The following is a 16,926-nucleotide window of genomic DNA, read 5'->3' as shown; positions in this document are numbered from 1 at the left end:
TTCGAGATTCCTCGAAGGAACCGGAAGAAATAAATATGAAAAACATTTAATTTATTTGCCGTCTTGGCTTCACTAGCTCGCTCAATAGGCTTGATTTGATCTCCTTCTACCGGTAATGACTCAACCGCCACTAAGGTCGGAAGGTCTTCTTTAAAAGGGTTCAAGAGTTTTGGCTAGGGATAGGGGTATGGAAATAAATTTGGAAATTGGAAGTGGACTTAAAAGTGAGGCAAGGTTGATCATTTGTGAATTCAAACTCAATAAACTACCACCTTCAAATCAAACAACAATTGATTAGGAAACGATTTCTCCCCCAAGCTTATTTATTTTCAACCATACAACAAATATATTTGAATATTTCTCATTTTTCCACTTTTTTATGCCAAAACAATATGTTTTGTATTATTATTTATTTAGCAAGTGTAATAACATTTTATCACTATCATATTTGACATGTTTTTCCTCTAATTTGGTCTGATTTACTTTGCAAAAAGCTCATGAGAAGTGTAAATTGTGACAGGGAGGGAGGTTTAGCTTCGGTCTACAGGTTCGGAATTTCGGAATCACTAAGAGACATATGCAGAATCATATGAATGAGACGGAGTAGCAACAATACCTTACAAAGGCTTTGGCAGTGGTTATACTGGGAAGCAATGACTATATAAACAATTACCTCAATCCAACTTACCCAAGTCAGTCAAAATTCAAGCCCCAAATTTATGCTGCTATTGTCATCAATTAATAAACAAAGCAAATTCAGGTACGATTTATATACTCCGTACTTTATCTCTTTCTTCCGAACTACCCTTATACCCATGAGGGGACAAATAGTAAGATATCCTTTATACACTCGAGGTACTATCATAACCATCCATGCCTTCTAAGGTTACACCAAACTTACGTATCAACACAAATTCCTTAAATATCACAAAGATATGAACGAATTAGGGTGTTTATTGATCCTCGAGATCAACTATGAGTTACTCGTTGTAGTAGTGGAAGTATTAACATGTTTGTTTTGCATACAGTAGTCTTCTTAATAATTTGACATGATTGTCTAAAGCAACTAAACCTTTCTTGGACAGTAGGACTTGATTTACTTAACAATGTTATTCTAAGAAATAAGAGTACATGTGAACGGTGCCATTAACACTGTCTCACCTTCTATATAGGCATTATATGATCAAGGGCTAAGGTTGTTCTTCTTGGCTGGAGTAAGGCAAATTGGTTGCAACCCCTTCTCAGAAAACGGCAGCAATGATGTGGCTCAAATCTATATTTATAACTATTAAAAGTGAGAACTTATTGGATGTTTTCCTTTAGTAATAGTGTGCTGACCATTTTAACCTTAAAAAAAATGCAAGTACTATGCGGCCCTTGATTAAATCATCTGCCTCTGCTCTTGGCATAATCGTTAACTTCCGATTGTACAGTGTTATACCATGGATTTGTTTGTGGGGCTGGATTAAGTTTATTAATCTTTTTGTTTGTGGGGCTGGATTGTGCTGATTAATCTTTATCTTTATTTGTTGTGTACACGTGTTTGCTGGATGGCGTTACACATGTGCAAGGGGATGTGACTGTTGCTGACTTCTTAGGATTAGTTGCTTTGCTACTCTCTTATGTATTGGTTCTATGTAATAGGTTATCTTTGTTGGTTTTAGGATTAGGAAGTGAGCAATTGTTGTAGGCTAAACATTTGTTTGTGAATATTGTAATATGTAGTGTTGTAAGAAATGTTTTGCTATTGTAATTTACTTTTGAGTGTTTAGTGTAAGAGATTTACTAGAGATTATTTGATTTGATCATGTGAATTCTCAATTTGGTATTGTAAATCAGCTAAAAATGCTTATTGTACTTGCATTTCAGCTTAGAATGCTTAATGCCATTTATTTTAGTGGATTAAAATTTGTTAAAGATGAAGTGACTATGTTAGGCCACAGTTTGTTATTCTAAATTAGCTTGGGATGCTTACTGTCCATTAATATAAGTGGATGTAGATTAAATGAAAATCATTTTATTATGCTTTGGTTTTGTTTTCTGTCAATTATGTTCATAGAAATAAGCTACTTACTTAGCTGTCACAATAGTGATCTATTAGGCATGCTAGCAAAGTAGCTAATTTATAATACTTTGTTATTTTTAATGGGCTATGTTATTGGATTTGACAGTTAACAGCTTTGGCTACGGTGCATCTCTTGAGTCAGTAGTAAAATTTAGGTAATTTATTGTGAAATGCAGTTTTTTAAAAGGCTTAATGTTATTGAGTTTGGCAGTCAACAGCTGGGAGTGTTCCCTGGCTACATGAGTCAGCCTAAAACCCAGCGGTTTCTGTGTTTATCCATGGGAAATTTAGGTTAGTTGTTGTAGAATCCTGTAGTTGTTATTGGTATTGATGAGTTTAGGTGTATGAGCCTCTTCTTTGATGTTAAAGACTTTTACTTTTTCAGATTTAACTTTTGCTTTATTTGGATAGGATACATGTAATGATATACAAAGGCTTTTAGGTATAGAAAAAAAAAGGTTTATTTAACTAAATTTACAAATTACATATTTGCACTCACTTATAATTTGGAGTTTATAAATAGGGACTAAGTTCAGTGAGCCTGAGTAGGAAGCAAAGAAGAAAGGACACTTATCTTTGAGGCAGAGGTTTGATCCTAATTCTGGTGACTATTTTGTTGATTTCGTATATTTTGTTTGGTAATAGAAAACTTCTTCATTGTCCAGTTTGATTATACTCCCTTTCATTACGTCACTTGGAATGCATAGATGAAGATGCAAAATATGGTTCCTGCTACGTTGGTGTGCACATTTATGTTGCCTGGACTTGCTGGTGCAGTTTTAAGGCTTCTTTCTATTCTACTGTTGGGTAAAATGCAAATTTCTTTGAATGTGCTGATATTGTTGTGCATGTGTGGTTTGTGCTGTTTGGGTTTAGGTTTTTAAGGTCCATGTTGTTTGGTTTTATTCAAGCATATGTAGTGTTGAAGATTGATTTTCTGTTTTCCTGTTTTTGGTGGTCTTGCAGCTTTGGTGGCTGTTTAATCCCATCAGAAAGAAGTGTTCTTTTAAGTGATGTTCTTTCTCTTTGTCTTTAAAGATTTCATTTTCATTATGCTTAGATGGTTAGATATATAGTTTTCATAAGGTTGTGATTGTGTTAAATTAGTATGAAGTATGCCATTGTTTTTTATTTAATTGTAAAAGATTGAATTCCTGTCACTTATGCAGTATTGGTGCTCTATCTCTTTGTCTTTAACGATTTCATTCTCATTATGCTTGGATTGTTAGATGTATAGTTTTCATAGGATTGTGATTGTGTTAAATTAGTATGAAGTCTGCAATTGTTTTTTTCACAGGGTTGTGATTGCTTTGGCTATGTTTATCCTTCTATATTTGTAGTTGTGTTCTTGTAGACAGTTGGGGTTTGTCCTTGCTGAAATTGTTTATTGGTTTGTAGGATGGTGTATGGGTGAGAATAGACTACTTATTAGATGGTGTTCTGATGTAGGCAAAAGCTTGAATGTATTTTGTTGTAATTGAGGGTTTAGTTTGATTGTTTGGCCTGATGATTAGTTATCACTGTAGAATAGCCTTTATAGGTCCGCCATATTCGTTATGGTCCTTATTTATGCGCACAGGTGATCGCCAGCCGGGATATTTGTATTTCATACAATGTTTGCTGAACCAAGTTGTAGTAAATGAGTATAGACGACTAAACACGAAACCCCCCTCTTAAGAAAGTAACGCAACTGAAAAGCAAATAGTTTAGAAAAATATGAATAATGAATTAAAGCAAGCACAATAGAACGATATCTAATTTTAATCTTAACGATATTTAATAATGAATTATTGTTTGGGATGGGCAGGAAACAAAGCTATGATAGGGGACATCCATTTAAGAGCAAGTAGTACGAAAGTCCTAATTTTATCAGTTACCATACTAGTATGAGTTGTAGCTACTTTAGGTTTTTGTGACAACCTAATTTTAGTGAAATTTACTCATCATTTCGTAAATTATTTGACTACTAGACTTAGTATTTTACTATCCATGATATAAGCAATCTACAATGGTGATAATTGGAATGACAAAGATTGATATATCAAGTCTAAGATTTAACACAATGGCAACAAGATAATGCATTGATAACCTGATTCACATTCCCAACAACAGTCACACCAGAAGATTGCCCATTATGCAGTGTAGAAGATGCATCCCTTGGAATTATTTGACTCAAAAATTCAGGAATGACAAGATTTACTTCGGGATTAGCTTCTTGAAGTTGGGACATAATGACAGATCCAATGCTTGGTGCAAGTTGTTGACCAACTCTGATTTTATACTCTGTAAGAACTCATTTGGAATAATACAACTTGCATTTTCATCCCTTTTTTTTTTTTTAAATCAGTCTTCGTCACACCTTTTCTTAAAAGTCGAATCCTACTTTTGCTTTTAGGATCTTTTACTAATTCAGAGTAAGGATCTTTGGAGTTGCTACCTTCTTCATCTTAGGTGCACTCTAATGCATCCATCTTTTCCTAATTAGAGAAAAAAAAAGGATTATTTATGTATAATATCAAAAGAACGCTAAGCTGTTATAATGTTTCGATTTAACTTACAATATTTTGTTCAGGCTTTTCATTGTTGGTAAGGTATGTCCTTCCTGGAACCCTTCTCTCCTTGATTCTTTGTAAACCTTTGCTTGGGAAGGTTCTTGTTTGTTTGGATCCAGTTGTTGCTATTGACAATGAAATTTTTTTTTAAAGCATATCATATAAAAAGAATGGACATATTTACCATTTAAGTTTCAACATCACCAGCAAACACTATTCTTAAATGGATTGCAATGAACGAATAACTTAGATAACATTCTGTTTTTACAAGAAATGATTAGAGATGAGGTAGTAATTCCCAATTGATGATGTAATACAGCCATCAAAGAATACAATAAAGAAGAAGAAACAAAGATAAAATTCACTAAAAATGAGGAAGTACTTACCAATTCATGACGTAATATTGCAAATGACTTACGGCCCATCGTGTGTATATCATTTAACTTAAGACGGTTCTCTCTATTGATTTTATTTTATTCCTACGTAAAAAAAAACAATAAACTATAATTAGACAAACTTTAAAGAACATAAATTACGAAGAGTAAAGGAAATTCCATCATATACCTCAATCGCTTCATAATGCTAATAATTTATGAGGTCTTAAAACCGAGGTACTGAAATAGTGTCTGGTTTGTGCACCCATCTTACCTCATCAGTGTCATACTTAGAAAACTGATTCTTCTTGAATCTGTATTTATAGTTACGCCAACTTGTATTAACAGCCTCCATTACATATCGTCTTCCCGATTTAGGAACCATATACTTTTCCTATAACCATAAAAACAAGGACACATTAGTAAGAAATGGAAGTCTGAAACCAATGGACTAACTCATAATATTTCAAGATATATAACCTAATTTATGCAAATTAAATACTTTAACATACCAAAACAAACTCCCATATCTTACTAAGAGTGGGCAGATTTCGAAAATCAGTGTAGTTAAGTGGCGCAAGTTCAAACTTCTTCCCCAAAGTTCCCAAGAAGAACATAAATTTTTCAACAATTTCCTTTGTAGGTCCAATTGGTTGGCCAAATGAGTTCAAAATAATAACTTGGTGCTCCTCTCTTGTACGAGCATGAACCTTTGTAAGCTTTATTGGCCCTCGATGCTTCTTCTTTTTAAACTCTATATTATTTTAGTTTATGTATTAGTTCAAATAATGTATTTAATATATATGCTTTAACACATGACTAAAAAAAGAGTAATTTCGGAATGTAAATAACAACATATATCCCTTCCCATACCTTCCTTTCTCCAATTCCAATTCATAACCAACACCATTGTCATTGTCATTCATCTGTAGATCATTTTCATCCCCTCTTATTGGTATTGTATTTGTTTTATCATGATCTGTTGCAACCATTTCATTACTTTGTAATTGTTTTTTTTAGAAGCATTTTAGTTATTATCATGAACTTGTTGTAGTTGATGATGCTTCTTCTTTTTAGCCTCTATATTCGTTCAAGTATTACTCAAAGTATCTATTTACTATAATAATAAGTTGAAATATTCATAACTGAAAAAAAAAAAAACAAGAGTACCTTCATAATATAAATATTGACTTACCCTCCTTTCCATATTCAGCTAGTACCTCCATTTCCAATTGATAATTAACATAGTTAAAGTCGTCATTGAACTTGTTGCAGATCATTGCAATTTTCATCTCTTAATATGGTTGTATGAGTTTTATCTGTTGCAACCATGTCATTATTTTCTAATTGCTTCTTTGGAGCTCAAGATACGCTGACATGGACCCTAAAGAACAGAGTGGCCTCTTTTTCTGCCTTTTTTGTGATATTAAACTTTGTTGCTCTTTCTCAGGATGATTCAATGTTGGTTGCTTCTTCTAGTTACATTGTTCTTGAACCTTCTAAACACAATTTTGCTGGACTTGATGATGCTTTCGTGTAGGATTATTTTTCCTCAAAAATTCACCCATCGTTTGCGCCCGAGCTAAAACCTATATATATGTGGAGTACACATTAAAAGGCAAAAATATTAAATTAGGAAAAAAAAAAAACTATATGTGTAGTATTAAGTCAGATTTTTTTTTTTTATAAGTTTTACCTTTCATTTCGACAAGTGATATTTTCAGTTTCCATATCACCAGGGGTTTCATCCTCATCAGCATGCCAATGATATTCAGACGTTGACTCATTATCCTTGTCTTTCACTAGTTCATTGCACTTTCCATTTTGAACATCGAGACTGTTTTGGGGCTTTTTGTGTCCCTCGGGAGAGTTACGTCACCAAGACTAATTTCCCGCCGGCTATACCTGCAAAACAACGAAAGCTCCGGGTGTTCGGAATTCTGCCTCTGACAATCAAGTTAGAAAGTGTTCGGAGTGATGTAAAAAGTGCGGAAAGTAAAAGTAGATCTTCTCGGATCCCGAGATCAGGTGTTTTCTCTGATGTGAGAGAATTGATTGTGTGTAATAAAAGAACGTGTCCTCAAAATGGGGGATATCTCCTATTTATAGGGTCGTTGGTAAATGTGCCTCTACCTAGGTTATTCTGACCTAGATTTGGGGGGATGCGCCGTTTTGCGGCTTTTCTCGGGAATTGGGCCCTAAAGGCTGTCTTTTTCCCTACTGATTAGGAGTGCCACAGGATTGGTTCATTTTGAACCTCTCCTAAGGTGACATGTGTCACCCTCTTATTGGGCCACAATGGCTGGAACCATGAGGACGACACCTGATCTAGACTATAGAGAGGAAGATACAGACGGTGTTCCGCCTGATGAGGTAGAACCGGCTAGCGAGGAAAGATAGTCTCCTCTGGGTGCACCTAACACTCCTAGTGATAGTATCCCGGAGGAATCTGATGAAGTTGAGTTTGAACAAAGAGACGGTGAAGAGACCGGCTCTGTACCAGCTTAGAGTGAGACGGTGGAGAGACCGCCTCTAGGTCTAGCACTGAGGAGAGTAGTGGCTCATTATCCCCGCTTGAGGATACTGAGGAAGAGGAGCAAAAGAAGTGGAATAAAGAGACGGACCCCTTAACATGCCAGGGATAGGGCCAACATGGAACAAGGTTTGGAGAACTTCAGGAAGAAGCGTCCTCTTGGAGAGGGCTATGCCATACGGGTGCCGCCTGAGCTTGGCACCATTGCATGGAAAGATAACCAACCAAACGCCAATGAGTACTTTAGCTAATATGAGGCGGTGTTCCTAGCCGGTCTCTGCTTCGCCCTCCATGATGCAATAAAGGCAATCCTTCGAGGATACGGCCTTGGTGTGTGGCAGTTGACCCCAAACTCCTAGGTCAACATTCTAGGCTACATTGCCGCCTGTGAGATGCAGAACCTCCATCTCAACTGAGAGGCTTTTGCTCATATGCATTACTTGAGCCGTAACCCAGGCAGCTGGAGTGCTTGGTACACCTTGACAACCCATCCGAAATACTTCATGACCTTAGACAAACCGTCTAAGTGGTCTGATTGGAGAAACAAGTTTTATCTTGTTTATGCCCCCAAACGACGAGAAAACTTCGAGTATCGCTGCTACAATAAGAAGCCGGATCTTTTGGGCCAAAAGTGTGCCAAACCTAAGGTTCCAGACGCCGACTGGGAGGCAATAATAGAGCCTGATTTCTTCGGGGTGACTACCATGCCCCTAGCAACCACCAAGTTATAAGCGTACCCAAAAACTGAGTACCCAAGCATGAGTGGTTGAGAGACGAGGCGTTCTTGTCCGCCTGCTCTACAGCTCAAATAAGAAAGGAGAATGCAGAGAAAAAGAACGTCTAGCTGGCGGCCAAGGGTCAGGTATGAACCGCCTGCAATAGTCTTCTCTCTCTTTGCATATAGAGACGGTTATGACCGATTATATACTTATTGTTTGAATTTTCCTATCCAGGATGGAGACAAGGGGGCTCCTAGATCCCTTACCAAGCTAATCAAACGGAAGCTGGATCACAAGCTCGGCCAAGTCTAGAAAGGTTTCTTTTATTCAGACGGCTCCGGAGTTTCTGCTTGGGAAGGGTCGTCTAACCATCGGCGGGAAGAGTATCAAGAACCTTGGTCTTAGGATAGACCTATCCAACAAGCCGGGTGCCTTTGAGGTGGCGAAGGGTGGCGAGCCACCCAAAGCTGTAAGCGGTTCTGCAGCGGATGTGGGCGATCTAAGCCTTCAGCAACATCCCCAAGGTACGGATGACCCCTTCGACTCCCCCTTTGAGCTTGGTTGGCCTATGCGGGTCAAGTCACGTTCTTAGCTACAGTCGAAGGGTTCCTCAGGCAGCCGACAGACTATTGGTGGCGCCTATGTAGCTTTCTCACCAAATCTACCTTATCGATCCCTCCGGTGGCCGAATGTGCAACAATTATCTTAGACCATGCTGAGGTCTATACCCAAGGAGGATAAGGAGGCCATCCCTGGGATTCATTCGTTCAATGTCGAACGCATTCTCACCCTGCTTTCTGAGGTATAATAACTTAATTCAGATTCTTTCAAGTATAATGCCGATTGTGTTTCTAACATACCGTTCGCATTTATACAGATGATGCTGAGAATAGATGGGCTGAAGAAGTCGTATGCTCGCAATCAAGAAGAGGTAAGGAGGGCCGATAAACGGGCGAATGAGGCCGCTAACGTTTCCCAGTATCAGAAGACCATAAATGATCTGAGATTAAAGCTAAGCTAATGACACAAGCGGAATCCATCAGGCGGCTGACGACTGCTCTTGATGAGGCTAACTTGAAAGCCACCAATTTTTAGGCGGCGCTCAAGAATGCCCAGGCGGACCTCAAAGCTCTGGAGGGCGCCGACAAGGAAAACACCACCCATCGAGCAGACGTCAACCGTCTGAAGGATGAGATGGCTGCTTCCCAGGAAATCTTCAGGGTTACTCAAGCTGCCTCATTGAGGAGAATGAACAAGACTGTGAGGACCGGATGAGGATGGCATGGGACCTTGGCGTCTAGGCTTTGGCCTACCAGTACGTAGATCTTGTTCTTTCTACAAGGGCTAAAGGGAAGCCGGAGCCTGATTTGAGGAATGGGCAAACAAGGAGGCCTCAAACGATGAGGAGCCAGCTCAGGTTGCAGGGGAGGGAGAGGATTAAGAGCAACAGGAAGAGGATGCACAGGTGAACTCTGCTTTACCTCCGCCTGGGAAGGATGCGTCGGTGGCCCCGCCTCAGCAAAATTAGCTTTCCTTATTTCTATTTGGCCTTTGGCCGTTTGTATTTCTGGCTGGCGTGCCGAGTATCTCTGATGTATTTCCAACATTTCTTTTTATTTTCCCAGATGTAAATTCAGTATGACAATCACTCTCCCAACCTTTTGGTTGGATTTTATTTAAAATGACTGACTGAGTCGATTTTGTTAAAATTTTCAATTCTTGCAATTTATGACTTTTTCCATATATATGCTTCAATCTTTCCTAACTTATTAATTGCATGCGGCAACTAACAAACAGGCTGGCCTCTTGCCCCAGGCGGCAGTGTGGTTGGTTTCAAAATAGATCGATTGACTTGAGAAACTTTTGATACTTTAAAGAGTATGAGAGGTTCCTAGGTCAATCAATCACTACCACGATTTCCCCAAGCCAAGTACACAACTGTCCAAGATTCAGGCGGTAATATCTTAAACACCCAGACGTTCACCGTTTGGGTCATCTGTGAAATTGGACTTGATTATCCATGAATATACTCAAGCGTCCTTTTTCCCCATTGAGGGATTTCTCGAGTTACAAAATTATTATGAGCTTTTAATCTAAGTTGGATACAGCCGGATACCGCGTGATGTCAAATAGGACATGTGGTTTTTTTAAGCCGTCTAAGTTCCATTTTAGATTATTCGAGTCAAACGACTGTGAACTAGCCCCTATTAGGTTAGTCAGTCTTTGTCGTTTGTGTTTGAGTTTATAAAGCAATGTGCCACCTAAATGTGAGATGCTCTCTGCGATCAAATCACCCGGATGGGCGTCGCCGGATGTCGTACTCATGTTGGAGCAGACGGCTGGTTTAGATTTGACAGTTTGATTGCACAGGCGGTGTTCCCATTGGGAGACTTATCTAATAAAGCATAAGTAATCAAAATTGAAAACAAAAAGCAATTTTTCATTATAGGCTTTTCATTTACAAAAAATTTTTAAGTCTTAGAAGTAGTACATCTTTAGATTGTCAACATTCCAAGTTCTGGTTAGCTTCCTACCATCTGAAGTTTCCAGGCGGTAGGTGTCGCCTCTTACTTCTTCATAGATCCAGTAGGGACCTTCCCAATTGGGCGTCAACTTGCCTTGCTCATTGGCCCTACCGGTTGCCTCCATTTTCCGTAACACAAAGTCCTCTCCTTTCAAGGGCCGTTTGCGCACTCTTTTGTTGTAGACTCTTTTCATTCTCAGACGGTATATCTCATGAAAAAAGGCGGCATTACCCCTGCGTTCTGGAAGTGAGTCCCATGCTAGCCGCATGGCCTCCTAGTTTGCCTCTTCATCATACAACATGACTCGAAGAGTTGGCTCATAATGTTAAATAGGCAAGACGGCTTTAGCACCGTACACTATAAGAAATGGGGTTTCGACGGTTGCCCCCTTTGTTGTTGTTCTGATGGCCCATAGGACATGAGTTAACTCTTCTGCCCATAGACTGTCAGCCCTTTCAATTTTCTTTTTTATGTCGTCTGAGATTAGCTTGTTGAAGGCTTCAACCTGGCCATTTGCTTGGGGACGGCTGACTGATGCACAACAATGAGAGATCCCTTAGTCTCACAACCAGTTCTTAAAGGTAGGCATCTCAAACTGGGGGCCATTGTTAAAAACCAAAGACATAGGTACCCCGAACCGGGTGATGATGTTCTTCCAGATGAAGGAGATGACATCCTTTGTCTTGATGCCTTTGACCGCCTCTGCCTCTACCCACTTGGTGAAATAGTCAATGACAACTAGAATAAACTGTCGTCCGCCTGGCGTAGGCGTATACAGACCTAGAATGTCCATGCCCCATTTGGCGAATGGTACTGGGCTATGAATGGCCTTCAGATCAGTTGTCGGGTGGTATACGAGTTTGCCAAATCTGACATTTATCACACCTCTTCACCTTTTCCATGGCGTCTGCCTCAAGAGTAGGCTAGAAGTAGCTTTGTTGAATGCATTTGACTTTCAATTAGCTTTGTTGAATAGACCTCAGTCGTAGGCTCCTTGTTCTCAGGAGGCGTAACAGTCTCTTGAGAAACCATCTTAGAGGTACTCTCCCCACTGATGGCGTCAAATGTTTCGGGGATTTTTGTGTCCCCCGAGAGAGTTACATCACCAAGACTTTTTTCCCGCCGGCTGTACCTGCAAAACAACGGATACTCCGGTTGTTCGGAGTTCCGCCTCTGACGATCAAGTTAGAAAGTCTTCGGAGTAAGGTAAAAAGTGCATAAAGCAAAAGTAGACCTTCTCAGATCTCGAGATCAGGTGTTTTCTCTTATGTGAGAGAATTAATTATGTGTAATAAAAGAACGTGTCCCCAAAATAGGGTAAATCTCCGTATTTATAGGGTCGTTAGTAAATGTGCCCCTACTTAGGTCATTTTGACCTATATTTGGGGGGCTGCGCCATTTTACGGCTTTTCTCGGGAATTGGGCCCTAAAGGCCGTCTTTTTCCCTACTGATTGGGAGTGCCACATGTTGAGGATTGGTTCATTTTGAACCTCTCCTAAGGTGACACGTGTCACCCTCTTAGGCCACGTGGCCTTGGTATTTTTACCAAAAACAGAGAACGAGTTTTTTTCTTGCAAAATCTTGTTAGCGAAGAGTTCTGCTCCTGAACTACCTTTAGCCTTCATTCGTTCTACATTCTTTTCTAATTTCTCAAATCGAAGTCATTCATATTCTGAAAGTTGATTTCGTTGTGTTGAAAATATAGACTTATTACCTTTCATCTATAGCAACAAAAGATCAAATACAAGCAAGTACTTTAGCCTAATTGTTATATGAAATTATTAAAAAGGTTTAAAACGGAATTCTCTCCTACTTATTTCTATTAGGGGAAGAGATAAGAGGAATCAACTAAAGTCAAATATATAAACATGTTAGATTTTAGAGATATGAGAAGTAATGCAATAAAATCTTATTTTGGCTACATGATGTAATAGTGAGTTATTTACAGATTTATAATGAGCTTCACCGTTTGTTGTTCGCTTCCCCAGATTGCATAGAAGGATCTAGGCCTAGGGAAAAGACTCGGGTTATTGATATGGTTCATAATGTCTACAAATTTTCTTGAAGATCAGAAAGTAATCTGATTATAAGCACAACAAGACAGCAAAATGTAGATATAATATTTGAAAACATAGGGAGTCCTGACAAATAAGTAGACAAAGATCAGTGTGGAATTGTGGATTCATGTTTTATCTCGTAAAACACTTAAACGATTACAGGAGTTATTCTGAGTGTAGGGACATATCAGTACCAATACACCACAGGGGCATGAGAATACAGAAAATATATATACCCATTCAATGTACCCGAACCAATAAATAATGGTCATTATACAAAGAGTATTGAGTTCATTACATCACTGTGTTCCGGCCCACCTTGAAACTAAGATGATGGTAATAAGGTGAGTTGGAAAAGTAACAATACCCAAGTACTACAATATCATTAAAAAGAATACTTGGAAAAGCTATCATTCAAACTAAATTAGTTGTAGTAGTTCTCATTCAGATTATTTAATTCCAACAAATGAACAACAATTTAAAGTGTCCTAATTTCAGGAATTCATCCCTATATAGGAATTAGAGGTTTGTTGTGAGTTAACACTAGCTGTTAGCTTTTCTTTCTTTTTTCTTTCTTTTCATTCACATGACATTCCAATTTTCCCTTTCTAGCATCTGCTTTTCACACTCTCATACTTGACAAAAAAAAGAATGAAAAGAAGAGACCAAACTACAAATCACATAAACACAATCACCCTGACTGACTATGCTTTCAAGTTTTCATTATGGGCCATTAATAGTTTTAATACCAACAAAGGGACAATGTACAACCAACATGCTCATTGAACAACAAGAATCCCATAAATTAGTCAAATTTAAAGCCCCATACAATTAGATGTAAAACTTTATGATTTTTGTTATAAAAATTTCCCAAAAATTAGCTAGATTGATAAATTCAAACATGCTCATATAATGGTTAAGCAAACTTTCATGACAATATGACATACCTCGAGCTAGCAAGGCCAAGGGGTGCCGCAGCGCCGGTGAACAAGAGCCTCGTCGGAAAGGATAGGATACTGAACAAGCAATAATGATGGGTAAAAATAATCAGGAAAAAAATAGATAAGAAATAAACTAAAGGGTTAAATCGAAAAACTGAAACTAATCAAGGAAAGATTGTTGTAAGCTTGCATGTTGCAACGTCTCTCCGGGAACAACAGGGATAAGGATTAGAAGACCAAAGAATTGAAAGGCTTATAGCACGAGAGATTGAGATTTGACAGGCTAATGACTCTTCTTCAAACTTTCAATTCAAACCCTGAAATCTAACAATACTAATGAACTACCCACTAAAATCTAGCAATGCAAACAGAAAACTCTTTTTCAAAATCTCAATACAAACACTCCAATTTAACGGAATACCCTTTCTAATTTACCTCCCATTTTAACCCAATCAGCCGCATAAACTACCCACTTAAATATAACAATATAATCCAAATCATTAACGCCACAATAAGATACATTAACCCATTCTGATTTACCTCCCATTTCGACCCACCCGTTGCTAAGGATTACTATAACTTAATTTTAACAATTTTTTAAAAAAAAAAAAATTGTACTACTATAACTTTTAAGGAAATTGAAACATTAAATTTTAGAAATTTCAATAACTATTAACTATGTAATGTCAAAAACAAAACTTTATAATTATACCTGTAAGCAAACCGAACAATTAAAATTTTCCACACGCAGATTATCGAGCCACCTCTAACTGAAACAACCACCGCCTCAAGCAACACACCCCCGCTTTAATGGATCGAGCAAATGAACACCACTTTCATCTACTTCTATAGTTTTTTCATGTCGAATTGTCTTAATTTTCCTCTGATTTTTTGTGAAATTTTACTACCCAATTTTGGGTGAAATTATCTACTCTAAGGTTTTTGAGTTTTGTCTGAAAGTATGAATGGAAATATGGAAATGGGGGAATCGAGGAGAGAGAAGACCAGCTTGTTCATTTCCTTTTTTTGAAAAAAAAAAAAAATTCCCCTTGAAATGAAAGCAGTACACTACACGTGTAGGTGTTTTAAAATTTGGTGAAAAAAGTAGAAGGAATTAGTGAAAATTTGAGCGCCTAGTTTATATATCGTTGCATTAGCTACCTGAACATTCGCATTAGCTACGCTAATACAACGGCTCTAAATAGTCGTCACATTAGTTGTACTTCCTAGAATGTTCAAGAAGAGTGCGTCGTTTTAGCCCACATGATGGTCATAGAAAATAGCGTTGTATTAGCCTTTTTCGACTATTGCATTTGTTCAATAATGTAGTAGTGTATGTCTTCAAACTGCATGGCCAAATGTATCACTTTCTACATGACCTTTTACCAGAAAATGAAGGCCCTAAGTGATTAGGGGATTTCTACCCCGCCACGTGGCCAATCAAAGTCCGCCACGTGTCATCCTGAGGAGAGTCCAAAGTGGACTTACCAGGACAGGACACGTGGCAGACAGATATTTGGCGGCCTTCAAGGCCCAAATCCCAAAGCCCGTCAATCCAAGGTTTCTAAACCAAGGGTCGGCACGCTTTTCGAGATCTTATAAAAGGGAGATGTTTCCTTAAAGGAAACACAGGGAATACGACCAGAGCTTTTACTGCAGCATTAATTACCCTCAAGAGTTTACACTCGGATACCGAGGCTGTCTGAGATAGCCGGATGATAATTTCTCGCCAAAAAGGAACCTGATCGAATTTACATTTCGCACTTCTTACATCCGAACACGTTCTAACTTGATCGTGGGAGGCGGAACTCCACCCAACTGGAGTCTCCGTTGTTTTGCAGGTACAGGCGCCCGGAGTCCAGTCTTGGAATTGTAACTCTCCCTTAGGACACTAAAAAACCCCGAAACATTTGGCACCGTCTGTAGGGAGAGTACTTCTAAGATGGCTTCACTGGAACTTGTACCTCTCCTAGTGAGAAACGGCCTATGGCTGACGCTCAAGTCTATACGGACCAAGACACTAATGACGACTTTGAAGTCGAAACATATGTGGCTCCCGAAGGTTCACTCAGGATAAGACGCACTCGTCCCATAGAAAGAAGGGAATGAGGCGATGATCAAGCAGGTCCAAGTCAACCATCTGGATAGCTGTCTGGACAACCCCAGGCGGCCGAAGGCACAAATCCAATCACCCGAGATGAACTCATGAGATTCATGACAAGTTTCAATGGGGAGATAAAGGAATTCATCGATAACAAGTTGGCTGGCTCTAACAAGGAGTAGTCGGCCAAGAAGCCTTCCCATTCTGGGAGGAACAAGTTTGTCAAAGACCGAGAACCCACTTTGCATCCTAAATCAAAGGAGCGGAAGCGGCCCTTAATCGATCTTACAAAGATCTGATTCCCTAAGACAGGGATGAGGAAGGTCATTCGGCACGTCCACCCGGATGGCACAAAGAAGACTTATTCTGATGCCCGGATGTTAATCTAGCAGAAGGAGAGTCAACAGTTGTCTGAGTCAGCTTCAACGTCGAGTTACCCAAACAGCTTTCAGAATACCTCAATGAGGTATTCGCAATCAAACCAAGAGGGTCAATCAGGTGGCCTGTCCGTCCACTCTAGTCCTCAGATAATCCATTCGGCTACATATGTGCCTCAGCAGCCATACAAGCCGTATTGAAAACCTTACATACAGCCGGCCCTCTTTGGGGGGGCAGACGGCACATAACGTCCAACCTTTGGACCGGCAGCTCTGCCTGCTAAAACTTGGGGAACAACCTTCAACGTTCTCCAAGGAAATAACCGAGGCGGCACAGCCGACCGAGGTTAAAAATGTTATGGTAGATACTTATGATGGTACCACCAACCCAGAAGATCACCTCATGGCTTACACCAACCTCATGTATTTACAGGGGTTGGATGATGCCGCATGGTGTCGATGCTTCCCGACCACATTGAAGGGCGTCGCCCAATGATGGTTCGGCAACCTGCCGGCCAGATGCATCAACAACTTCAAGACGCTTGCGTACTTGGTTTATCCAACTTCTCTATGAACATCCCTACTAAGAAAACAAGTCTTGACTTGGGTGCAAATTAGCAGGGAAATAGAGATGGGCTACGGTCATATATCAGGCGGTTCAATCTGATGAGAATTTAGATT

The 16,926-nt window shown here is 39.1% G+C and overlaps 2 long non-coding RNA genes across 5 annotated transcripts; one reads left to right on the top strand and one right to left on the bottom strand.

Annotated features, from left to right (window-relative positions):
* Positions 1-2,569: 2,569 nt before the first annotated feature.
* Positions 2,570-3,225, top strand: LOC110733900. The gene is made up of 2 exons (XR_002513708.1): positions 2,570-2,652; positions 2,731-3,225. It is a non-coding gene; the product is annotated as an uncharacterized LOC110733900 (long non-coding RNA).
* Positions 3,226-3,820: 595 nt separating this feature from the next.
* On the bottom strand, positions 3,821-14,910 carry LOC110733883. Of its 4 annotated transcripts, none has more exons than XR_002513705.1 (9): positions 14,480-14,907; positions 13,774-13,842; positions 6,688-11,941; positions 6,187-6,580; positions 5,504-5,745; positions 5,266-5,385; positions 5,004-5,096; positions 4,624-4,742; positions 3,821-4,542 (listed from the first exon to the last, which is right to left on the bottom strand). It is a non-coding gene; the product is annotated as an uncharacterized LOC110733883 (long non-coding RNA). The 4 variants fall into 4 exon arrangements; XR_002513707.1 differs by having other exon boundaries at positions 6,688-6,931; positions 14,480-14,888; XR_002513704.1 differs by having other exon boundaries at positions 6,688-13,842; positions 14,480-14,909.
* Between the last annotated feature and the right edge of the window lie 2,016 nt (positions 14,911-16,926).

This window comes from Chenopodium quinoa, unplaced genomic scaffold (assembly GCF_001683475.1).
Source record: "Chenopodium quinoa cultivar QQ74 unplaced genomic scaffold, ASM168347v1, whole genome shotgun sequence".
NCBI classification, from domain to species: Eukaryota; Viridiplantae; Streptophyta; class Magnoliopsida; order Caryophyllales; family Amaranthaceae; genus Chenopodium; species Chenopodium quinoa.
Note: the sequence above shows the minus strand (reverse complement) of the source record. Positions and strands in the feature narration are given on the sequence as shown.